We start from the raw sequence: 26,873 nt of genomic DNA, 5'->3' as shown, positions 1-26,873 counted from the left end.
TTTCAGCTGCCTTTTTTAGTTAGGTAATAATAAATCGAAGAAAGACTGAAGTAATGAGATGTAGTAGAAATGAGAACAGCGAGAAGCTTAACATAGGAATTGGTGATCACGAAGTAGTGAAAGTCAGAATTCTTCTATCTATGCAGCAAAATAACCCACGACAGACGGAACAATGAGAACACAAAAAGTAGACTAGCACTGGCAAAAATGGCATTCCTGGTCAAGAGAATTCTGCGAGTATCAAACATAGGCCTCAATTTTGGGAAGAAATTTCTAAGAATGTACGTTTGGAGCGCAGCATTGTATGGTAGTGAAACTCGGACTGTGAGAAAACGGGAACGAAAGAGAAACAAAACATTTGAGAGGCTGTGCTACAGAAGAATCTCGAAAATTAGGTAGACTGATAGGGTAAGAAAAGAGGAGGTTCTTCGCAGAATCGACGAGGAAAGGAATATACGGGAAACACTGACAAGAAGAAGGGTCAGAGTGAAAGGGCATCTGTCAAGACATTAGGGAATAACTTCCATTGTAACGAGGGAGCTGTAGAGGGTAAAAAATAGAGGAAGACAGAGACTGGAATAAATCCAGGAAATAACTGAGGACGTTCGTTGCAGTCGCTACTCTGAGATGAAAAGGTTGGCTTAGGAGAAGAATTCGTAGCAGGCTGCATTGAAAAATAAATAAATAAATAAAAATGGCCAGGTGTGAGTAGAGCTCGCACACTGAGGGTTCCGTTCAAACTTAATTATGTAGACAGACAATTCATTCATGCCGGAATCGAGAAAGTGGACCGTTTTTGTCTGTTATTAATACTGCCAAAATATCCGTCCCAGGGATTTCAAGATTTTTGATAACGTTTTAATTTCAATAATTTCGATACTACAAATGTGACAAAATAGTGAATGGGCAGGCGGCTGTTATTGTAATAATCAGTAGTCTCCATTCAGGCAGATTGGGTCCCAATGGCAAAAGACAAGCAACAAGCAAGTGATTGCTTTATTGCCCATATCCTATATCACTTCTGGATATCTGATGATGGATAAATTCTGAAACGTTTCATATGAACAATAAAGTCATTCCTTGCTGGTGTTTGACTTTTACCATTGTGACACAGTCATCCTGAATGCAGAATTACTGATTGTTTTAATTTCAGGTTTGACATCGAATAACAAGTGGCGATAGATATATTTTTTTCGTGTGATATAATTACAAATTAACAATTTTCGGATTTCTTCCTTTACTTGTACTGTGAAACCTTACTTCTTGCCGAATTTAATCATTTTAGATCAACTGGAAGTATTCTATAAGTCTTGATGAGTGAGTATCAAAATATGTGAGTCAAATGGCCGTAGCGTTTGATTGCGTTAACGTAGAAGCTAACATTGGTTACACCCCCAAGGGACCGTAGATTTTAGATTCCAGCTTGATACGTCTACCCGTTCCTGAGAAAAAGGGCCTAAACAGACGGACGAATGGACGCAGAGTCAAATGGCAAACAAAAATTTTTTTTCGTTTGATATAATTACGAATTTACAGTTTCCGAATTTTTCCTTTGGTTGCACTTTGTGCCAAATGTCATGATTCTAGGCTACCGGGAAGTACCTATAGATTTTGATAAATGAGTTTGCAAGAATCAAAATATGTGGCATTAATCGCCGTTTCTTGTGATTGGGCTTAACAGGCCATCGAACAGTTGAATGAGAAATGACATTTTTTTTTTTTCATTTGATACAATTACAAATTAGAGTTTTCCGATGTCTTCCTCTGGTTGCTTGGCGAAACCCTCCTTCTTTGCCAAATTTGATGATTCTAATTAAAAGGGAAGTATCCTATAGGTTTTGATGAGTGAGTTTGCAAGTATCAAAATATAGAAGTATCAAAATATGTGACATAAATTGCCATATCTATTTACCGCATTGACTTAGAAGTTTTAATTTTTTTTATACCGCCAAGAGATCGTAGCCCTTAGTATGTGATATAAATTTCAACTTCGTATGTCTGCACATTCCTAAGAAGAAGTCGAACAGACAGACGGACAACAAAGCGGTCCTATACGAGTGTATATATATATATATATATATATATATATATATATATATATATATATATATATATATATATATATATATATACGTCTGTGGCGGCGTTCTATAGGAGGTACTATTGCTTATTTTCAACTATTGGTCAGTTTCCCTATTAGCGCCATTCTCAAGAGGTAGCCATCATGTGTGAGGGCAAACAATCAAGCAGAGGAGCCCCCAGAAGATGGCAGGGTGGATAGCCTGATGGCCTGGGTTAATGCACGACAGCCACTCTCTGAAAGCGCAACAGGAGAAATAAGTAAATAGTTGTAATCTTTGAACGATATATTGTCGTTTCAGGAATTTTCTACGACAGTGTCACCTGCCCAAGGAAGAGTAATACACTCTGTCTGACCACTAGACGTCACGACAGTAGAGAGAAAAGCAATAGCAGTAGAATGGGTCGATCAGCAGACCTCGTCTTCGAACGTGCATTAATTGCGTGTCATCCGAGTAACATATCCATTTGGAACGTTCAAATGCTTTTAAAGGGGGCCAAGTTGGTAGCTGGTGATCTGAACGTGAAGTGGAAACGCTAAGATACGACCATGGCTAAAACAAGACCAGGCACACCTCCTGTGCTGACGCGGACAAGGATAATCGATCACCGCTGAGCGTGGCTGTAAAAATCACTTGAAATCAGCGGAAAGAATCACCCGCGAGTAACAAGGCGCTACCAGCAAAATCCAGCTAGCACAATTACTCTCCGTGGGAGTTAAAAAAGAGTGGGGTATAAAGGTCGAGCAGCTCCTCATAACTCACACATTTGTCTTGTCAGTGCTATGTGACGCTTGAGGTAGTGTAAAGAGCGGAGAGTGGCGCCAGTGGATAATGGACGACTGGAAACGAGCGGTTTGGGGCGACGAATCAAGTTACACCCTCTGCCGGATCGGTGGGTTTGGGTTTAGCGAACACCTGCCATCACATGTGCTGCTATCAGTGAAGTACGGAGGAGGTAGTGTGACGGTATGGGGGTGTTTTTCATTGTTAGAGTGTGGTCCCATTGTTGCACTTAAGAAAACACTTAAATGCAGAAGGATGCGAACACGTTTTAAAGATCTGTGTGCTGCGTACTGTGGAGGAACAATGCATCCTCTCATAAAGCAACATCCGCGAGGCATAATTTTCCTGCAATGGTCTGATCTGCCCAAAGTCTCGACCTGAACCCAATGGAATACTTCTGGAGTTAGTTAGATTGTTGACTTCGCTCCAGATCCCAACGTACAACATCTGCCTTCTCTGGTTTCGGCTCTTGCGCGAGAATGGGCTGCAGTTCCTCCACAGACATTCACACGCATCACTGAAAGGTCCACAGCAGAGTTCAAGTTGTCATAAAGGCGAAAGAGTGCACATGGCACACTGATGTCAAATAATAGATGTCCTGGTGCTTTTCCTCGAATAGTGAGTAGGATCATGGACGCCACTGAATGAGTTTCCTACAGGGTACTGTGGCAACTGTAAGATATAGAGAATTTATCTTACAGTGGTATTCGCGCCTATTTCGTGATACTTGTCGCCCTGAGTTGCTGCTCTGGTACTGACTCTGCGGTTCATTACTGATCTACAGAGAACTCTTATTCAACAATGGAAGGCGTTACCACAAGTACTGTTATACGAACTGAGCCACGGTATGCCAAGTTACCGTACATCCAGTTCTATGATGGGAGGTTATGGTACTCTGTATTGACGTTCTGTACGTGGTGCCTCCCCTAGTCTATAGTCGGTTCACGTCCGACATTGTTGTCAAAGAACCCTTAGCATACGATCCTCTAGCCCTACGCTGTATCGTGGGTCTCGAACTTAAGTAGATTAACGCAATATAAATATGTCGAATGAAGATGAAAACGGTCAAGAACTCTTGGAATCAATAACTGAGAAATAAATCACCCTAAAGAGCTCCATTGGATCTAGACGAATTTCAAGCGATACCTCTGTTGCAGCAAATTTGGTTTCATTGTGGAGAGTAAGAATGAAGTAGGAGCAGTAATGTTGGTGTTAAGTGTATCTTGACTTTATTTAATAGTAAATGATAAATGCAGTTTCGTGGCAAACGTTTTCATACTTTTCTCGGTTAGTCCCTGACATATTCGACTGTCCTGATTGACTTCTCGGGAAAAGGAACGTTTTAGTTTGGTTGGATGGTTTGGGGGAGGGGACCAAACAGCGAGGTCATCGGTCCCAGAATGGAACGTGTCGGTAAGGTCAACCAGTGCATTAAACGGGACATCGTTATCTTTACGTATGATGCCTTTTCCCAGAATCCGTCCAGAGTCGAATAACAGGAATATGTACTGGTGCAGTAACTGCACGTGTGAGACAAGGTAGTATCAAATACCCTCGCCATTATTTTACGTGTAGCTGCTGTGAATTTGTGATGTTATCCATCAACTCATAGGCTCTGAAACGGTTCAACAATGTAGTGTATTCCATTCCACCATCTAGATCCAGTTTGTTAACAAAATCGAGCACTATCTCACCTTTATATCTCACAAACATATTGGTAACATTCAGGATTTGTTTACTACACAAACAAGTAGCTTGTTTTACATGGATAAATCACGAAAGGAAAACAAGAATAATCTGAAACTTTTGCGTCAGTCCATTACCCAGTGTAAAATATACAGGCATGCTGAAGGCGTGTAACAGATGGAGCGCCCTGATACGGGAACCGACTGTTGTGCATTCGTTAAGTGCTGACGCAGTCCTCTGCTCTGGAAACATCTTTCACTCGCTCTTCACTGATTTGTTGTCGCGACGAAAGGTAAACAAAGAGAGCGGAAGGAACTTAAATAAAAGCAAGAGGTCTCGGGCGAAGAGTTTTGTGACCCTTTCCAGCTCCCTGAAGCAGAGTCCACTGTCTCCTCCGTTCTCACTTTTGAGGAAACACAGCAAATTTGAAAGGGGAGGTGATGAGTAAGGTCATTACTACTGCCGGAAATGTTACTGAAACATAGAAACATAATGCCGAAATATTCGAAATTGCTTAGTGTGTTCAGTTCTACCAGACATAATACACTGCTGGCTCCATTGAATACAGAAACTCAATTCAGAAATCAGTTACTTCATCTTAAAATTTTCTTAATCACAAGACATTCGTCTTTATGCAGCTTACTTTTCCCGTCAGTGATTTTTCCGTCCTGTATATGTATAATGGTGCGCTTCAAAGACGTTTCAACAAAGTGAGAAAGAAATTTCCGAAGGGAAGGGAAATTTAACATCTTGTCGACGAGGTCTTTAGAGACGGAGCATAACCTGGGACCAGGAAAAGATTAAAAAGGATTAACTGAGTTTCCAGTCGGTGCTTCGCAGAACATGTTAAAAAAGAAAAAAACTTTTCCTAATGTTCTGAAAAATTGTATTTATTTCGTCAAGAAGCGGCATTTGGTTTCTGAGGGCATCCTCGGGTGACAACTGACTGCTGCAAACACGGATAAAGATGATGTGCGACTGACACGCATATGTAAACACGCTGTATTTTTATATCTTGTGTAGATAGATATCTGTGTAAGTCGCATATTACGTTTATCTGTGTTTGCGACATTCAGTTGTCACCCGAAGATGGCCTCAGAAGCCGGAAACCGGTTCATTAACAAATAAATATAATTTTGCAGAACGTTAAGAAGTGCTTTCCTCTTTAAAATGATTAGGAACGAAATAGGTCGTGTCCGTTTCCAATGGGGCGCCACAGCATGCTTTGACTGTTTTAGGTAAACCACGGAAAACCTAATTCTGGATGTCCGAAAGGGATTTGAGCCGGATACAAGTCTAGTGTCTTACAGCTGTGCCATCTCTTTCTGTAAAAGAAAAGGTTAATTTTGTTTTTTCTCAAATGAATCAATTCCAAGGTAAAAATGTCTTAAGAATATATTTTAAAGTTTCAGAACATCTGTAGTTTCATTTACTGGACCGTTAAACATTAAAAAGTGACTTAATGATTAAAAAACACTTATTCATTCAAACAGTTTAATCCGACATCCCTGTGAGATACATCAGTAAAAACACGCAGAATTAATTACTCACAAAGAAGAGGGGTAAAATTTGTGTTTCTAGCGACGTACTGGTTATTTGCGGCAAGAGTTAAAAACACTAACGATGTGCCCATAAATTAAAGCCAGGAATACTCTTAAAAGGTCAGTAGCATCTCATAAATTTGTTTTCTTAGTTGTATTAACAGTATTTGGACAGTTGCAATTTCATATCGTAGCGAAAATAGGCAGTCATTCATAAGAATTTTGTTTGGGTCAAGTTGGCCCAAAAGGCAGCTCTGCAGATGTTAACATTTCCCCTGAAACAGAAACGAAAGTTTAGTATTTAGTTTCCAGAAGACGACGAAATCGTTAGTCCACGGCAAACTGGACAAGGATGGAGTAAGAGACATAACGTCCAGTTTTAGAAAGCAACCATCATGTCATTTACGTGGTATGATACAGAGAAACCGTTGCAGAAAATTGTTAATAAAGTTCATAAAAATTCTCAGTCTTACCGTTTTCGCTTACGTAACCATCCTCAGATAGCCGTATTACTAATCAGTCACTCGACATCACCTTCGCTACCGTGTTTGCGCAGTCAGTGGCGAAGGCATAAGTTGTATTACTGTGGTGTGCGTACTGTAAGACCTTCGGTACACACACCATCAGATTATTTGACTTGTCGCTCTAACGAAGTAGGCGAGTGTCAGCAATATGTTTCGTGGTCTTATCGTGGCGTGTTTATCTTCTGCCGTTAGGTCAGACGATAGAAATGCCACTTGCACGCTTAGAGTAGCAAATTGACGGTGACCAACTTTAAGCAGAACTTGATTAATTTTCACATACATTTATTAAAATAATAAAAAATCATAGACATTACGTGTTGTGGCTTGGCAAGACAACCAAGCCACTACGAGGAAGCCGAAAGGCACGCGTTTCAGCTCACGCAGGCTGGCGTGAGGTCTGGAACAGGACAAGGTAATTAATATAGCCAATAACGTACGTAGCTGCTGGAATACTTAACTTTAATCCACAATTGGTGAACATCGCTCGTGACGGTACATGTTTTACAGCATCAATAGTGACTGGTAATGGCGCCTTGCTAGGTCGTAGCAAATGACGTAGCTGAAGGCTATGCTAACTATCGTCTCGGCAAATGAGAGCGTAATTTGTCAGTGAACCATCGCTAGCAAAGTCGGCTATACAACTGGGGCGAGTGCTAGGACGTCTCTCTAGACCTGCCATGTGGCGGCGCTCGGTCTGCAATCACTGATAGTGGCGACACGCGGGTCCGACGTATACTACCGGACCGCGGCCGATTTAAAGGCTATCACCCAGCAAGTGTGGTGTCTGGCGGTGACACCACATTACGTAACTTGATTCTGGATGCTGTTTACAATAGACAATCTGAAGTTCCTTGGTACATTAATCTTATTCTCACATATCTCTGATACTTGACAAAGTGTCTATACATTTCTCTTCATGTCTATGTATAGGAATATTACAATCTTATTAGGCGGAGACTGAAACTTGACTACAGACAAATGCAGACTGACTAACCGGAGGTCTGTACACTCGTTATAATACCTCGCGCGTTAATGTATCACTGCGCAAGTGTGATCCGCGAGGAGAAAAGGTTCTACGTTAGCAGCAATCTCATTGGCTGCTTTACATATTAATACGCGGATTGGCGGAAGCAGAATTTGGTCCGTCTCTAAGACAGCGCCATCTCGTAGTGGAGACGGACGAGCGCTGCGCCTGAGCTGTTGTGCTTAGCGGAGCGCGCTCTAGTGGGAAAGCTGTGTACGCGCTACGCGGAACTATGTACACAACCATTACGAAAGTGGGTTAGAAAGATCATTGCTTCTCTCATGTTAGGTTGCCTACAATAAAATGTAAGGAAACCAGTTATATCACTAAAGATCTAAACTGGTGCACGGTACATAACCCCAGTTGCAGGTTCAACATTTCATACAATTATTGATCGAATTTAAAAATTAAAATGCTGTCATAATCTACTCATTAAGAGGTATAATGTTATGATAAAGGTTTAACGCAGTAAGACGAGATTATAGTTGGAAACTGTGAGGAAGCGAAACTCATGGCGCGCAAGTTACCCAGACTATATTCATCCACTATCCGAGAATGGGAGCACTTGGCGACTTCTAACAAACTTAAAGGATAATTTCAAACATATAATAGACTCACTCTCGCTAACATTCCGACAAAATAATGAAAGGAAAGAAGTTTGTCTCCTAGTTACATTTTATATGAGAAATATATTGGCAGTTGCGAATATGGACACCCATCAGCTGTATAATGAATAGACGACAATGAAAATTGGTTCTGGCCTGGAACTGGAACCCGGATTTCCCTCTTATCGCTTGCAGTCGACTTACCATTTATATTTTTGTTGCGTTCAGGAGGACGTCATAGGGCATCCGTTCAAGTTTGTCGTTGATTCCTTTACACAGTTTTTTTTTTATTGTTACAGAGGCCTAGCGCCGCTCTGACGGAACACCGGCTACCATTAGGCTATCCGTGGACGACTCCCGGCTAGACCCAAACTTCCATATGTCGTGACCGTGTGTCTACATCCTGTACTCGTACATCCATTATGTATATTCCTGCACAGGCGACACATTTTACTTGAAAGTCTTTTGCCTGGTGTCAGAGGATAAATGCGATGTTGCAGTCACTGTGTTATTCGGAAACATTATTAACGTTGCACCGTAATTCGGAATAACACAGGCACTGCAGTGTCGTATGGCAGTTACTTTATTGCTGTTAAAGTACAAAAATTTCAGTATCAGCCACGGTGTTTTAATTCATTGCTTCTGTACTATTAACTCCACTCGTAAGAAATTTTCCAGTCACTATCTGCACGTATTACTGAACGTGCCTATAAAATTGTATCTTTGTACGAGTGTACGAGGAGTGTAAGATTAAAACTGAAAACATCTCCGGTGAGGAAAATACGTCGCTAAGCAGATTCGGGAATGCTACACATTACAACAGTTACAATTTTCTTACACTTAAGTTGCTTAATACGTTCTCGAAAAAAAAAAAAAATTAAATAAATACTATTGCATGGAGGGGATTTTACGCAGCAGTGAGTCTCTCAGGTTTTGTGCGTTTCGTGCTACCTCTAATATACGCAACATATTACACGTAAACAGGAGCACAGAGGGGCGTGACAACAAAAGCGTTTTTGTCGTGTTTTACACACTTCAGCTCAGCGGGTCGAAGCTCTAACTAACACATTGTCCTGAAGGATTAGTGTACGGCGGACCTGTGTTCGACAAAGTACACAGGGCAGCTTAATGGCGTTAATGGATTCTAGATCCGGTAACAAATGTCGTGCGCCCCGCGCAGCGCCACTGTTAAGTTTAAATGAGGAAAAGCTTCCGGGAAGCTTATCGACCGGCCGCCAGATCAGCTGATAATGGACACAGCGGGGCAAGCCGGTGCGCACGCCGGTGTAGGTAGCCGGCCTCGTTAGCCGAGCTTCGAACTGTCCTGATGCGTTCTTTTAGAGTTTTTGCAGCGCTGAAACAGTGACCTGGCGGAATCTTCACTCTTGTGCATTATTAGACTTTAAGTCCCGTTTAAACTAAAGATATTTTAAAAAGATTCATGTGATTCCACAGAGTTATAACATCTGCGTGAATAAAGGTAGAACCTTGCGTATCGAAAGTAAGAATTCATCTTGGTGCCGGTTGTAAGTGGTAACTCCGGTTCCCGTCGGTTTACCGAAGTTAAGCGCTGTCGGGATTATTGGATTGGTGACCGTCGGAGTCTGCCGAGCGCTGTCGGCAAACGGGGTGCATTCACTCTTCTGAGGTCAATTGAGGAATGAGAAGCAGCTGACAACGGGCGGGAGAGTGGTGTCCTGACGAACGCTTCTCCATATCTGCATCTAGTGACGCCTGTCGGACAAGGAAGACACGGAGATCGGTCGGCACCGTTGGGCTACATCGCTCGCTCGCTCGTGCCCTGGTTGCTCGAGTTTCGTCGCCAGTAGGCCACTGCAACTTCGGAACTTCACGTCTTTGGCGTCGTTTTTCTGCCCGCTGTTTTTCGCGCAAAAGATCGTTACAATAATAATGTACTTGAATAATTCAGAATGATATGAGGTTGAGTTTATTTAACTTCATATCAGTCTAATATTTTTATTTATAAAGTTTTAATTTTAATAATTATACTTTATTGTTAATTTGCTAAATTTTTTGATGCTAGATCGGTCCGTACTTCACTTTTAATTCCGAGATCATGGCGAAATTTTCTATTTTGAACGGGACGGAGCACCAACGCACTAGTACCAATACCTGCATAAAAGTGCATTTTTTAACTACCAGCTGCCTCAACGACGGATCGGCTGTAAGGGCAGTACAGATCTTGATTGCATTGCATTGGTGGGCTTCAGGGTGACTGATGTCACGGTATGAGATTTTTTTCGGTGGAGGTACGTGAAAGTCTCGGATTATGTGTCTCATGCATGACAACAAAAGCATGGAATGATTGTGACTAAAGTCAGAATGTTCATCGGGCGTCTGCTCGAGGGCTCACTGAACATTCGTAAAGGCAAATGTAAAATGTTATCCTAATGGTAATATTGTATGTATCGTGTGGTTATAATGAAGGTGCAGCTACTCACAGAGGTCCAGCGTGGGCTGTAATAATTGTATGGGAGCGAAACTTGGTAGATATTCTAATGCGTTAATGCCGAACCGATGATGCATGCAGTGGGAAAAAAGACAAAGAAAACTAGTTCCAATTTTGTCCACTGAGTACAAATCCGGCTCTGTCAATGCAACAAAGACAAGTAGAAATGTTCCATATGTAACTAATTCGGAACGGGGTGTGGGCAGGAAAGGCTAAACAAAAGAGAAAGGGAACGAAACATCAGAACATAGAATTTCTACTGCTCGACCACGCCTCTTAGCCCGGAAGTTGTAATTAAGAGTATCAACAGGTTGACGCTCGAAAAAACTCGAAACTTTTTTATTACGGAATTCGAATGTATATACAGTGAAGAATTATTCCCCAAAATATTATGCGCGAACTGAAAAACGTAACATTCTGTGAGCGTTTGAAGCCGAGCGTGCACGACACGCTTCGGCATTAGAGATCCGTTTCTGCGCTCATGCTCCCTATCTATACCGTTCTGAGTAAACCTGATTTGCTGCATCGTTGTTTGTGCGGTTTTACTCAAAATGTGAACGAAAGTTCCAATACCCTCATTTGGAGATACGTTCCAAAAATAACATCCAGCCGAAGCGAAGTTGACAACATTGCTTCAAATTTGGCCGTATGTCTATTCATTGTAGGTCATACTGCATTAATGCACGTGGCAAATGCCCTTCATGTCAGAACCGGCGATAATATGCTCCTACTCTATGAAGACAGAGACACCAGCGACGATGCGTTCAGCGATGTAAAGGGCTTTGAGGACGAAAATGAGGGCTTATCAGGTCAAAGTAGAAGAAAGCGGCCACAAACTAGCCGGGGCGATAGTTGTTATGGACCAGGCATCGATGACATCCCGTAAGTTTCAAGCTTTGTCCTTTTTTTAGTATGATAAATACTTGCCAAACTTTGTGTTTTTTTTTTTTCAAAACCATGTTTTCCGGCGTTGTTGTCGTCGTCCACGCCACAATTTTCATCCGAATTTAATGATTTTTTGTCTCCCTTGAAGCAAGTGCAATTATCCTCAGTTCATCGTAGCCCATTTTGTTTAATATTGACAGTGTTTTTCAGGCCAAAAAAGAGGTGTCTAAATAATGAAACAATGGCCATTTTTTCAAACGTCTGTAATTTTTTTTTTTTTTTTTTTTTTTTTTTTTGCAAATCCCTACGACGAACTAAAATCGCATCCATAAGAATCAGTGTGGTACGTTAATTTCATGTTTCAGATAGCCACAAACGGAGTTACAGCGACAACCGTCGACCTACCTCCTTTCACAGCTGCCTCGGGCAAATCTGAATTACACAGTGAAGATGTTAATATTTTTCAACACAAAAATAGCAATAAAAACTTCAATGTATGCTTTATTCATTGCAGAACATTTCTCTACTACACTACTGGCCATTAAAATTGCTACACCAAGAAGAAATGCAGATGATAAACGGGTATTCATTGGAGAAATATATTATACTAGAACTGACATGTCATTACATTTTCACGCAATTTGGGTGCATAGATCCTGAGAAATGAGTACCCAGAACAACCACCTCTGGCCGTAATAACGGACTTGAAACACCTGGGCATTGAGTCAAACAGAGCTTGGATGACGTGTACAGGTACAGCTGCCCATGCAGCTTCAACACAATACCACAGTTCATCAAGAGTAGTGACTGGCGTATTGTGACGAGTCAGTTGCTCGGCCACCATTGACCAGACGTTTTCAATTGGTCAGAGATCTGGAGAAAGTGCTGGCCAGGGCAGCAGTCTACATTTTCTGTATTCAGAAAGGCTCGTACAGGACTTGCAACATGCGGTCGTGCATTATCCTCCTGAAATGTAGGGATTCGCAGGTATCGAATGAAGGGTACAGCCACGGGTCGTAACGCATCCGAAGTGTAACGTTCACTGTTCAAAGTGCCGTCAATACGAACAAGAGGTGACCAATGGCACCCCATACCATCATGCCGGGTGATAGGTCAATATGGCGATGACGAATACACGCTTCCAATGTGCGTTCACCGCGATGTCGGCAAACACGGATGCGACCATCATGATGCTGTAAATAGAACCTGGATTCATCCGAAGAAATGACGTTTTGCCATTCGTGCACCCAGGTTCGTCGTTGAGTACACCATCGCAGGCGCTCCTGTCTGTCATGCAGCGTCAAGGGTAACCGCAGCCATGGTCTCCGAGCTAATAGTCCATGCTGCTGCAAACGTCGTCGAACTGTTCGTGCACATGGTTGTTGTCTTGGAAACGTCCCCATCTGTTGACTAAGGGATCGAGACGTGGCTGCACGATCCATTACAGCCATGCGGATAAGATGGCTGTCATCGCAACTGCTAATGATACGAGGCCGTTGGGATCCAGCTCGGCGTTCCGTATTGCTCTCCTGAACCCACCGATTCCATATTCTGCTAACAGCATTGGATCTCGACCAACGCAAGCAGCGATGTCGCGATACGATAAACCGCAATCGCGACAGGCTACAATCCGACGTTTATCAAAGTCGGAAACGTGATGGTACGCATTTCTCCTCCTTACACAAGGCATCACAAGAACGTTTCACCAGGCAACGCCGGTCAACTGCTGTTTGTGTATGAGAAATCTGTTGGAAACTTTCCTCATGTCAGCACGTTGTAGGTGTCGCCACCGGCGCAAAACTTGTGTGGTTGCTGTGAAAAGCTAATCATTTGCATATCACAGCATCTTCTTCCTGTCGGTTAAATTTCGCGTCTGTAGCACGTCATCTTCGTGGTGTAGCAATGTGAATGGCCAGTAGTGTACATTCCAGTACGGAGAAAAAACTCCTGAATTTGAGCAATATTTTCTTCCGTCACCCTGTCGTTCCTGCACAATGAAGACGCCGGCCGTGAAAGCTTTAACGTTACGATTATACGCCTATACGGGTAGGATATGTCGGTTACGGTACGACACGTGGAGAGTCTACGTAAGAAGAAAGCTCAGCGGCTCTGTACGCTCACTTTTTTGCTGCGTTGTCCTGACACCGGGGCAGTTCCGTAGTTTCTGAAGGTGAGAAGATGGTTTCATTCAGCGCAAGCTAACCGTATCGGTTTACGTATTGAACTGGCGATACCACGGGAGCGGATTTATCAAACACGTCGAGGACTGTCGGTATCTAGCAGACATCTGATAAATCTCCATTTATTTGTTAGCAACACAACGCAGTTTTGCGATTGGAATAAGGTGGATAGGCTAACACTTAGATTTATGGAACTTAGTGCAGAGGTGTCTTCTAATAGGCCAGAAGAAGTAGTTTGACGATTAACAGAGGGGCAGAAAGGAAACACCGGTTACAGGCAATTCACGTACAGTCATTAATTTGTCCAGAAAAGAATTATCTAAGGAATAAATAGCTAATGTAGAGGCGTGGATTCGTCTGTTACTATCACATTCTGCTGATGAAGTCAAGATGGAAATAGCGAGGATACTAAGTAAAGTTAGACCACCTGGCTGTAATTTGTGTCAAGGAGAAAAGAAGGCGTCATGGGAGATTAATGCGAACAAGAATATTATAATACTTACTGAAGATAGGGATAGTGCTACCATTGTGTTGAAGGATGAAGACTACGATAGGAAGTTCAATGACCTCTTGGTCCTAGCACTTAAAATAAATTGAAAAAGAATCCTACAACAAAAGTATCAACAGCTACCAATCGATTGATAAAAATTCTTCCATTCCTATAGAGGATAAAAAGTATTTTTGCAAAGCGGAAGCTTACCCTTCTAGAATATATGGGCTACCTAAGGTTCAGCCAGAGTCATATCCTTGTCACTTTTGACGTGGTGTCCCTGTTCACCATGGTTCCGATTAACGAAGCACTTTCTAGCATAGCTATGGTTCCCACGGGTATAGTAGCCTTGTTTCGATAATGCCTATTCACGACTTATTTTCAGTATAGCAATGAGATCTTTGAACAAATTGAAGGAGTTGCAATGGGGAGCCCTGTAAGTCCAGCTGTTGGTAATCATTTCATGGAATTTTTTGAACAGCAGGCGCTGCAGTCAGCTAATAAAAGTCCTTTCAAGCGGAATCGGTGTGTGTATGTCACTTTTGTGATATGTAATCATGGTGAAGAGGAACTGAATTGTTTCTTGATTCATTTATCTAGAAAGCGAACGGGTTGTTTTCAGACCCTCAACTGGCATCTTTCTAACCAACACGCGGCCATCACTAGCACCGGCACAGGACCAGCTTTCATCAGAAAGCATAGCAGACGTCCACTCGGCCTCCAATGAGCTCTCGCGTGACACCACTGAAGTCGCAAGTGATGCTGGTTTGGGGTCAGTGGAATGCTCGCGACTGGGCGTCTGGCCCGGTGCTGTCCTTCAAGTCACCGATGTCTAAAAGTTCGTTATGTCAATGTGGTGCCAAAGCTGCTCACATCGCTGCTGTACATGCGATACGATGAGCCAGAGCCATACTCCAAACGTGATGGTTTTCTCTCTCGGTAGTGCCACGTGGCCGTCTGGAGCCCGGTCTTCTTGCGACCTGCATTCTAGTGACCACCGCTGCCAGCAGTCACGAACAGTGGCTACGTTCCTGCCAAGTCTTTCTGCAGTATCGCAGGAGGTACATCCAGCTCCTCGTAGCCCTGCTACGTGACCTCGTTCAAACTCAGTGGGGAATTGATAAGGGTGTTTTTGTCACCTTAAAGGCAATCTTGACTATCGTCATTTCACCAAGACCATTCTCAAAGGTAACTAACACTGAAGATCGTTACAGCGTGTATTTAAAGTAAACCTGATTTGCATCCTCATAGTGACGCCACTAGCGCCACTCTTCTGTGAAATTTGAACAGACATCGTCTTTCAGATGTAGAAACACGCCTACCAACTTTCGTTTATGCGGCACAGCTTCTTCTTGGTGTTGCGATTTTTTTACCTTTGTTGTAGTTATGGAAGGTGTAATCATGAAGCAGGATGGCAGACCTATTGCATTAATGTGTGGCATCAAGAAATGTTATAACCCGCCAGGGTAGCCGAGAGCGCTAACGCGCTGCTTCCTGGACTCGGGTGGCGCAGCGGCCCCGGATCGAATCCGCCTGGCGGATTACCGACGAGGGCCGGTGTGCCGGCCAGCCTGGATGTGGTTTTTAGGCGGTTTTCCACATCCCACTAGGTGAATGCCAGGTTGGTCCCCACGTTCCGCCTCAGTTACACGCGTCGCAGACATTTGAAACACGTCCATTATAAATATCCGGGCTGTTATGCCGTCGTCGGTTGATGAATTCTGTCTCGATTCCCAACGTCAACCGACCACGGCGTAACAGCCTGGATAATTATAATGGACATGATATTTCCGGCCGTGAAAGTCTACATTTTAGTATCATTTGAAACACGTCGGCACTGTTTCACGATTTACACTCGACGCAGACAATTGGGGTACACTGATTCCGTCCTGGGGGGTATGGGTGGTGGCAGGAAGGGCATCCGGCCAACCCCAACCTAACATTGCCAAATCCGTTGTAACCACTCCGACCCTGCGATTGCTGCGGGATTATGGCGTAAGCGAAAGTGAAACGTCCCCTTTTTGAACAATTTCTACAAGACTGTGCTTAACCTGACACACAATATTTTTAGCGCAACGCAATCTGACTTTCAAAAATCCCTACAAAAGAATGGCCCTGACTAACATTAAACTATACCTTCCAGAAATCACTTACCTCACAAAAATCTTCATTACTCGAACTACTGCTATACAGCGAGCGCCACTACTGCCAGCTAAATAAAAGATTCAAACTACGGAAGGCACTAACTCCTGATAGGGATAGTTAGCAAATGAAAGATATTAATAGAGAACAAACAATGTATTTACCTTAGGATCATCAAAAGTCATAATATATATAGCAGTTCATGACAAATTACAGAACTCCGCCATCTCTCTCCCTACATCCACCACTGCTGGCGGCTCACCTCCAACTGCGCAACGCTACGCGCTGTTCACAGCCAGCTGCCTAACACTACAATGGCGAGTATTACAACAATGCAAAGCAGCCACAGACTACACACAGCACAGCCAGTGATTTTCATACAGAGGTGGCGTTACCAATAAAAAACCTAAACAGCCTACTTACAAAAGAAAGAAAAAAAAATCAAGAAATGTTATACTATTTGTTTACCTAGAAGCAGCGTTCGGCAAAGTACGATGATGAAAATACTCAGAAAAATAAGAATATTTTTGATCGTACTAGTCCAGTTGTCGACACGTCAACTAATTTGGCCTATATCTTGGGCGGCATATTACGTATTTCTTCACATTTATTATCTTTTCAGATTTAGCAAAGTTTTTAGCAAACAGAACACAGCATGATGTTATCAATGGAGGGACGTCTACAGACGTTAAAGCAACCACTGGCGTGCCACAGGGGAGTGTTATGGGACCATTGCTTTTAACAATATATATAAATGACCTAGTAGATAGTGTCGGAAGTTCCATGCGGCTTTTCGCGGATGATGCTGTAGTATACAGAGAAGTTGCAGCATTAGAAAATTGTAGCGAAATGCAGGAAGATCTGCAGCAGATAGGCACTTGGTGCAGGGAGTGGCAACTGACCCCTAACATAGACAAATGTAATGTATTGCGAAAACATAGAAAGAATGATCCTTTATTGTATGATTATATGATAGCGGAACAAACACTGGTAGCAGTTACTTCTGTAAAATATCTGGGAGTATGCGTACGAAACGATTTGAAGTGGAATGATCATATAAAATTAATTGTTGGTAAGGCGAGTACCAGGTTGAGATTCATTGGGAGAGTCCTTAGAAAATGTAGTCCATCAACAAAGGAGGTGGCTTACAAAACACTCGTTCGACCTATACTTGAGTATTGCTCATCAGTGTGGGATCCGTACGAGATCGGGTTGACGGAGGAGATAGAGAAGATCCAAAGAAGAGCCGCGCGTTTCGTCACAGGGTTATTTGGTAACCGTGATAGCGTTACGGAGATGTTTAGCAAACTCAAGTGGAAGACTCTGCAAGAGAGGCGCTCTGCATCGCGGTGTAGCTTGCTCGCCAGGTTTCGAGAGGGTGCGTTTCTGGATGAGGTATCGAATATATTGCTTCCCCCTATTTATACCTCCCGAGGAGATCACGAACGTAAAATTAGAGAGATTCGAGCGCGCACGGAGGTTTTCCGATAGTCGTTCTTCCCGCGAACGACTGGAACAGAAAAGGGAGGTAATGACAGTGGCACGTAAAGTGCCCTCCGCCACACACCGTTTGGTGGCTTGCGGAGTATAAATGTAGATGTAGATGTAAAAGTGACATGTAGTGTCACTGAGGTCACTCTTTCAGCTGTGCCTCAGTACCAATGTAGTAAGTCCACGTTGATTAATCGTACAAGGTCATATGAGTCAATCATCCAGACTGTTCACCTTGCAACTACTGAGAATTCTGCTGCTCCTCTCCAAAAACCATATACTAGGATGGCCTTTACGAGGATACTCCTCGCATGTTGCTCAGCCTATGGTACGACTACCTCTGTCATTGATGAAAGTAAGCCAACTCACCGTGGAAAGATTGATGGTTAATGGCGGGCAACAAACGTTGTTTGCGTGTTTGTTTTTTATATGCTATTTACTATGCTACTGTTGGTTTTGTTGTTATTGTTGTTGACTGCAGTCCAAAACTTGTTTGATTTAGCTCTCCACGCTCGTCTAAACAGTGCAAGCCTGTCCAGCTGCGCGTAATTACCACAACCTTAATCCATTTCTGGCTCATTACTATATTCAAGCCTTGGTTTCCTTCTACAATTTTTACTCCCCCACACTTCCATTACCAAACTGACAATTGCGTGATGCTTCGGGATTCGTCCCATCAACTGATCCCTTCTTTTATTCAGATTGTGCCATGAATTTCCTTTTTTCCCAATTCAACTCAGTACATCCTCATTTCTTACATAGCATACCGATCTAATCTTCAGCACTCTACTACAGCACCACACTTCCATTTCAAAATATTTTATTTTTTTCTTGTCTGAACTGCTGATCATCCATGTTCCACTTTCTATACAAGGCTGCATTCTAGGCAAATACCCACAGAAAAGCATTCCCAAAAGTTAAATTGATATTAGATGCCACCAAATTTCTCCTCTTCAGAAATGGTTTTCTTACTATTGCCAGACTATATTGTGTATCCTTTTAACTTAATTCAACAGTTATTTTACTGGCTAGATAGCAAAACTCATCCATAATATTAGTTTCTAATTTACTAATCTAATTCCGGCAGCATCGCCTAATTTAATTAGAGTAAGCAACATTATTCTTGCTTTACTTTTGTTGACGTTCCTCTGACTGTTTCCAAATCACCGTTCATTCCGTTCAGTTATCGTCCAACACCCTTGCCGTCTCTGACGATGTTACTAGCCATCGGTAAACCAATTTTTTTTTCATTTTTTCTCTGTGTGCCATAACTCTATCTCCTCAATTCTTCTCGATTTCCTTCACTGCTTGCCCGATGTACAGATTGAATAACATGGGGGACAGGTTACAACACTATCTAGCTCGCTCCTCAGCCGCTTTGCATATTTCATGTCTGGTTTCTGTCCAGGTTGTAAATAACCTTGCCCTCCATATATTTATTCCTGCTACCTTCAGAATTCCAAAAAGTTTTCTTGCTTCAGCATTGTTAAAAGCTTTCGCTGTTGTTATTGCATCTATTTACGCTAATTCCGTGTTTGTTATTATATGACGGACATCAAATTCTATAAGGTTGAGAAAGTTTTTAAATCTGTCTTTGAAAATGCTTTTAAGGTTTTGCCTTCCATTTTGTTGAATAACGTACTTTATGAAATGAAGTAAGCCTGGACATATTTGTGTGTGCAAGGTAGAAGACCAGTACGACAATGAAGTTAATATCGCTGTTTAAATGTATGTAATAATGAGGCACCATGTCACCAGCACATATCAATAGGTTCGACCATCTGGGCAGTGGTAAACTTTGTCTTATGCCAGTGAATTGGTGTTTCCTATATGACGTGTTAGGTGTTGAATAAATGCGTGGGAGCAATGTGATATATCGCGAGTTTACGTATGTATGCCTTACAGCAGTGGTGTTATTCAAATAGCTAACGAGTTTGGAACGCTGTTATCGCTCGAGTCTACAAAGACATCATGTATAGAATGTGATTCAGCTGCTCCTACCTATGCGTTTTAAGCAACCCGAAATGCCTCCAAATACCATGTGCAAGATTTTCGTATTCTCTAGTTCGCTACAAGCAAACCATTAGCCTTACGGAAAAAAAAGAACAGAACTTTTTGTAGGAAATTTAATGTAGTTAAATTTTGTACTGGGGTACGTTTTGGCCAGAGGCCGTAGTTTTCGAATTATTAAAAAAAAGGACAAAAGGAACATTAAAATGCCCTTTTCTTGAGTAACTAGAAAGGCTTGGCCTCCAACTAAAACGTACTCCAGTACAAAATTTAACGACATTATGTGCCCTACACAAAGGCCTCACTCATTTTTTGTGCCTAACCAACGGTTTGCTCGTAGAGAGCGAAAGAATATGAAAATCTCTGTACATGGTTTTTGAAGACATTACGGATTGCATAAAACTTATCGGTAAGGACAACTGAATCACCTTGTATGTTTAAATGAGAGACATGTATAGTAGACACCTATAGATGGCGACAGTGTAAAGTTACAAGATTGTGAGTAAGCACTTGAAAATGGCACAGCGCTGAAATCAGCTGATCGTGTGAAACAAATGACGTTGATCATAAGACAGCCATGATGCAAGTAACAAATTTGTGACTGGGGCACGCAATATGGAAAACGTTGCCATTCTAAAAAACGAATTCACCTTATCTCAGAGATATGGTCAGATGAGAGCCTCTATTGGGTACATCTTGTTTCTTGATATGTCCTCCTCTTGTACACCGATTTCAGAAGTCGCAGTGAAGTGTCGCAGATGACAACATCAGCTAATACTGACATCTCGTTATAAAATTTCCAGTGCTGATCTTTGCTGCTTTAAAGGCATAACGATGACTTGAAAGGCATTTCGTAAGGACTCATTATTGAGGTGTTGCGTTAGGTTTAAAAAGTGTTCATTCCTTTGCTAAGCTTAATTTTCCAAATGTTCTGCTTTATAGCAATACCCATCAGACGTATAACTACAAAAATTATTTAAATAAAATGAATTTTTAATATGGCAAATTATTAAATCAGGCTAAAAGGCATAAAATAATTTCTCCCAGATCCATGCAAATTCCTAACGCCTTGCAGACAGTCCCGAAAATTTATGATTTTTAATTTTTAATAGCTGAGAAGAATCTTGTACGATTTAAAACGAAAAATGTGGGGCGCATGCAACAGATAATAGCAAGGACATGAAGTATTCATGCACCAGTTACTAAGTACTACAATAGTAAGGAAGTGCACTATTAATGCATCAGTTGTGTTCTGTATGCACCCCGCATTTTTCGTTTTAAGGTTTACAAGTTTTTCATAGCTATTAATAATTCACTATCAAGAATGTTCAGGATTGACTGTATTGACTGACCAACCGATTTCTCATACAAAAACAGCAGTTGACCGACGTTGCCTGGTCAAACGTTGTTGTGATGCCTCGTTAAGGAGGAGAAATGCGTACCATGACGTTTCCGACTTTGATAAACGTCGGATTGTAGCCTATCGCGATTGCGGTTTATCGTATCGCGACATTGCTGCACGCGTTGGTCGAGATCCAATGACTGTTAGCAGAATATGGAATCAATGGGTTCAGGAGAGTAATACGGAACGCCCTGCTGGATCCCAACGGCCTCGTATCACTAGCAGTCGAGATGACAGGCATCTTTTCCGCATGGCTGTAACGGATCGTGCAGCCATCTGTGGATCCCTGAGTCAACAGATGGGGATGTTTGCAAGACAACAACCATCTGCACGAACAGTTCGACAACGTTTGCAGCAGCATGGACTATCAGCTCGGAGACCATGGCTGCGGTTACCCTTGACGCTGCTCACAGACAGGAGCCCCTGCGATGGAGTACTCAACGACGAACCAGAATGCACGAATGGCAAAAGTCATTTTTTTCGGATGAATCGAGGTTCTGTTTACAGCATCGTGATTGGCGCATTCGTGTTTGGCTACATCTCGGTGAACGCACATTGGGAGTGTATACGTCATCGCCGTACTGGAGTATCACCCGGCGTGATGGTATGGGGTGCCATTGGTTACACGTCTCGGTCACCTCTTCTTCGCATTGACGGCACTTTGAACAGTGGACGTTACATTTCAGATGTGTTACGACCCGTGGCTTTACCATTCATTCGATCCCTGCGAAACCCTACATTTCAGCAGGATAATGCACGACCGCATGTTGCAGGCCCTGTCCGGGCCTTTCTGGATACAGAAAATGTTCGACAGCTGCCCTGGCCAGCACTTTCTCCAGATCCCTCACCAACTGAAGCCGTCTGGTCAGTGGTGGCCGGGCAACTAGCTCGTCACAATACACCAGTCACTACTCTTGATGAACTGTGGTATGGTGTTGAAGCTGCATGGGCAGCTGTACCTGTACACGCCATCAAAGCTCTGTTTGACTCAATGCCCAGGCGTATCAAGGCCGTTATTACGGCCAGAGGTGGTTGTTCTGGGTACTGATTTCTCAGGATCTACGTACCCAAATTGCGTGAAAATGTAATCACATGTCAGTTCTAGTATAATATATTTGTCCAATGAATACCCGTTTATCATCTACATTTGTTCTTGTTGTAGCAATTTTAATGGTCTGTAGTGTATATAATGATTATTTTCTGCTTTTTAATCTTGTATGTTTGTAAAAGTTTTCAGTTGCCTTTAAGCATTTTGATGTAATTAAACGGAGACATGAGATTGATATCAATTTCTCTTCACGTGATTCAGCCAATATATTGCTACCTTCTCGAAAAAAGAATGTGAAGATAAAAATGAGATTAGAGCTCAGACGGAGGCTTACCACCAATCTCTCTTCCCGCAAATAATTCGCGACTGGATGAGAAGAAAGGAGAAATGGCAGTGATACACAAAGTAGCCTCTATCAAACACTATATCGGAAAACGAGATAATATTGCATTGTCATACATTTCAGAGCTGCGTTGAAAGTTTCAAGTCTCTAGCTCATGAAATGTCAGTTGCAAAGGAAGTGCCTTACACCACACAACAGACAAGGAAGCGAGTTAATGATATATTGTCATCCAGTCCTGAGCTATATTTGATACTTCTAGCCTGTAGCTCATCAGGAAGTTAGGTTAAAATCAATTGCAAATTTGAACCGAATAAACAAGAAAGCAATATTCATCTCCTTTTCACTCCTCTCTCTGCTCGGCTGTGCCCATCTGCTGATACCATCTCTAATGGGTTAAGATACTACCTGCTCAGCATGGTGATTCAGCAGGGCAGGCGAGATGTCAGGTGCTACCAACCCCTTTTTACGCCTACCCCCATCGCCATGGAAGCCAGGTGGAACAGACAGAGAACTGAGCGAGTTAGTATTGCGTTGTCGTGCAGTTATGAGATATGTTAAAAATTCAAGTTTCTAGCTCGTCGGGAAGTTAATTTAAATTTAACTGCAAAATTTGTACTGATACACAAACATGAAAGTGATATAATAAAAACGTTGTAAAAACCGTAAATGATCCGTATTTGAATTCATTCTACCTGATACCCGATGCTCCTTTTGTGACTTATGCCCACTGAGTGGCTAGATTTTTTGGCAAAAATTGGCATCGTTATATCTGGCTACAGATATTTAACCACACCTGAGGGAAATGTATTGACCTTTTATAGAGATCGTTTTCCCAATTGACTATTTGTCGAGAGGTTTAAAAGTATTATATCTTGTAAGCACATACGGGAACCAATAGCGAAATTTGCAGCAGCTCGAACATAAATTTGTTTTAAAGCTCGCGAGCTAGAAAGGGCAGCTGGCCTAAAGGATGAGAGAGATTTAGTTTCGCAGTGTTCACACATTTAATATAAAGCGCTGAGCTAAGCACGCAGAATTCCAATTACTCCTTTTTTATCCGACTGTGCGGGCCAGGCGCTCCCTTTCCTCTGGACCGGCTATAGCTTTTATTAATTTTCATCTCGTTCCTGACGGGCCCGTGCGGCCATCGCGCTGCCTAAAAGTCTCATATCGGAGTGGTTCCGGACCTAAATAGCACCCGGCGGCGTGACAGCACGGGATAAAGGGTCCTGACAGAGACGGCTCTATGCGTTTATCACCGCCGAGTGGGATATGTGAGATTATTTGAGCTCGCGTTCCCCGATACCCATCGCTGTGACCCGTTGACGCGCCCTCTAGTTGGCACGATGTGGTCAGCGGGGACAATTGGCACTGCCGCGTAATTGTGGTAAATGATCACTCGATATCAGGTTGCGTTTGTTATCAGGAGCTTATCAGTGACAATGCAGTACTGCATACGCATTGTTCACTGCAAATGTCGCACAAAAGATGTGTGTATGTGGTTGTCCATTGACCGAACGACTGTGTCCCTTGTCTCTGCCATGGAGAAAGCTTCATATGTAGTAGTTTGATTTTTATATTCATGGTGAAATTATAGTTGGAAACAGCAAGTGTAATTCGTTATTCTTCTCCAGTCCTCGATCGCAAGAAGGGATTGACGGATGAAAGTGCGGCGGCGTTTGTTTACAGAATGAATCAGTCGCGTTGGATGTTACTAGGCCGCATCTGATGTTTCATTGTACGTGCACTGCGACATTATAGTCAGAGCACACTTGAGAGTATAGGGAATATGGACGTTCGACAGCTGGCTTATTCCTCCGTATCGTCAGCGCAGGCAGACACTGTAACACCAGATCCGCAAGGTGTCACACGGCGTACTAAGACGGGGAGATACGAGCGTAGCTGCTAGCGATGGTTTTGCCAGATAATCAATGTATGTCATTAATGTGACTTTTGTTAGTGAAGAGGAACTCGTGAAGCTATCGGAACGGTGCAAGCTTCTTCAACACTTTAATCCCATTGGCAGCCGCACAGCGTGGTGTCACATGGTATCGAATCGGTCGTGTGAGCTAGCTGACTATGCACGGAAATAATCTGTCAGCGAGTGGCCGCACGACACGAGACAGTACACGATGAAATAAGACACACATTTCTCAACTTTCTATTGGATCCGGATGCTTGACTGTACTGGCTGACTTTGAAATACGTACTTCTGTTGACTGTTACGTTTTAACTTACAAATTATTGTATATTATTACTTTTCATATGAAATATGCACCTAGTTTTACGTAAAAAATACGTGATACAACTTCCCCATCTTGAAAAGAAGCATTCTGCTATGCTCACCAATTGAATACCTTTTCACGGAATGTTACTGCTAGCTGAGTTACTATTTTTTACGCATTATTAAGTTTTTCTATGTAAGTACATCAAACGATATTACACGATTTATTGTAAGTACGAGTTCATTACTTCATTATGAAGCAACTCTCTAGAAAACGAAGAAAAATTAACAGAAATATGACTGGAAATGATCATTTAAATAAGGGGTTGTTGACATTTAATTCATTCAAAACATAACACGTCTCCAACGGCAGAAATAATAGGAACTGAAACTCTGATTGGCTGGAATAACTGTAAGATAAGATGAAAAGAGTAAAATTATTGTTGGTTCACGTGGTGAGGGGACAATTTCATTCCTCCATTATGTGACACACCTCATAGTGAGGGCACACTTTCATCGAACTCTCATATGACGGGCCTTTTATAGTGAGTGCATGCTTCCATTGATCAACAAAACGGTAGCCCTCATAGTAAGGGTGTTCTTTCATTTTTGTATGGTGTAACGGACTTCGTAGTGAGTTACCCTTTCGTTGGTACATGTGTGATGAACGTCATAGCGAGGGTATGCTTTCATTGAGAGAAATTGGTCTCGGTTGCTTTCGCCGACCCCTCGATTCAGATGACACAGTTGATGAACAATTCAAAGAAAACTTGAGTCTCATTTAAACAGGTAACCCCCGCCGCCCCTACAATTATGGTTGTTGGTGACTTCAATCTATTCTCGATATGTTGGCAAAACACGTGTTTACAGTCGGTGGTAGGCATAAAATGTCGTCTGAAAGCGTACTGAATTCTTTCTGAGAAAATTATTTCTAACTATTAGTTCTGGGCGCCACTCGATGTGTAAGTGGTTGCGAAAACATACTTGAACTCTTAGCAATAAATAATCATGAGCAAACACGGAGCATTATGACGGATACAGGGCTAGTGACCACAAGGTCCTTGTAGCGTGACAATACCGTATCCTCCAAATCCACCAAAAGTAAACACAAAATATATCTCCACAGTATTTGAAACAGCAGATAAAAATTTGCTTGACGCCTTCCTAAGAGACAGTCTTCATTCCTTCCAATCTGACTTCGTAAGCGTAGACCAGATGTAGTTTAAATTCAAAGAAATGGTATCGACGGCAGTTGAGAGATATATACCAAATAAACGAAAAATGGCACTGATACATCATGGTACACAAAGCAGGTTGTAAAACTGTTGCGTAAGCAACGAAATAGGCATGTCAAATTTAAAATAACTCAAAATCCCCCAAACTGGCGAAGTTTTAAAGACGCTAGAAATTTAGTGCGATTTTCAGTACGAGATGGTTTTAATAGTTACAACACCAAATCTCTGTCTAGAAATCTGGCAGCAAACCAAAAAGAGATTCTGATCGTATGTTAAGTACACCAGCGGAAAGACATAATCAATACCTTCACTGTGCTTTGCCAATGATAATGTTTCTGATGACAGTGCCATTAAGTAGTGATACTAAATAAGGTTTATCAAAATTCCTCCACTAAAGAATGTGAAGTAGATATTCCAAATTCGAACCAAAAACACCTACTAACATGAGTAATTTAGACGTATATATCCTTGGCGTATCGAAGAAGCTTAAATCATTTAGTAAAGCAACGCCACCGGTACAGATTTTGCAACAGTAAGGTTGCTTTCAGAGGACGCTGATACAATAGGTCCATACTTAGCAATTCTGTACAACCGCTCGCTCGATGAAAGATCCATACATAAAGGCTGGAAAGTTGGACAGGTCACACCAATACTCGAAAAGAAATGGCAATAATCCGCTGAATTACAGAACCATATCACTAACGTGGAT

This window comes from Schistocerca americana, chromosome 1, assembly GCF_021461395.2.
Source record: "Schistocerca americana isolate TAMUIC-IGC-003095 chromosome 1, iqSchAmer2.1, whole genome shotgun sequence".
NCBI lineage: Eukaryota > Metazoa > Arthropoda > Insecta > Orthoptera > Acrididae > Schistocerca > Schistocerca americana.
This window is presented reverse-complemented; position numbering follows the sequence as displayed.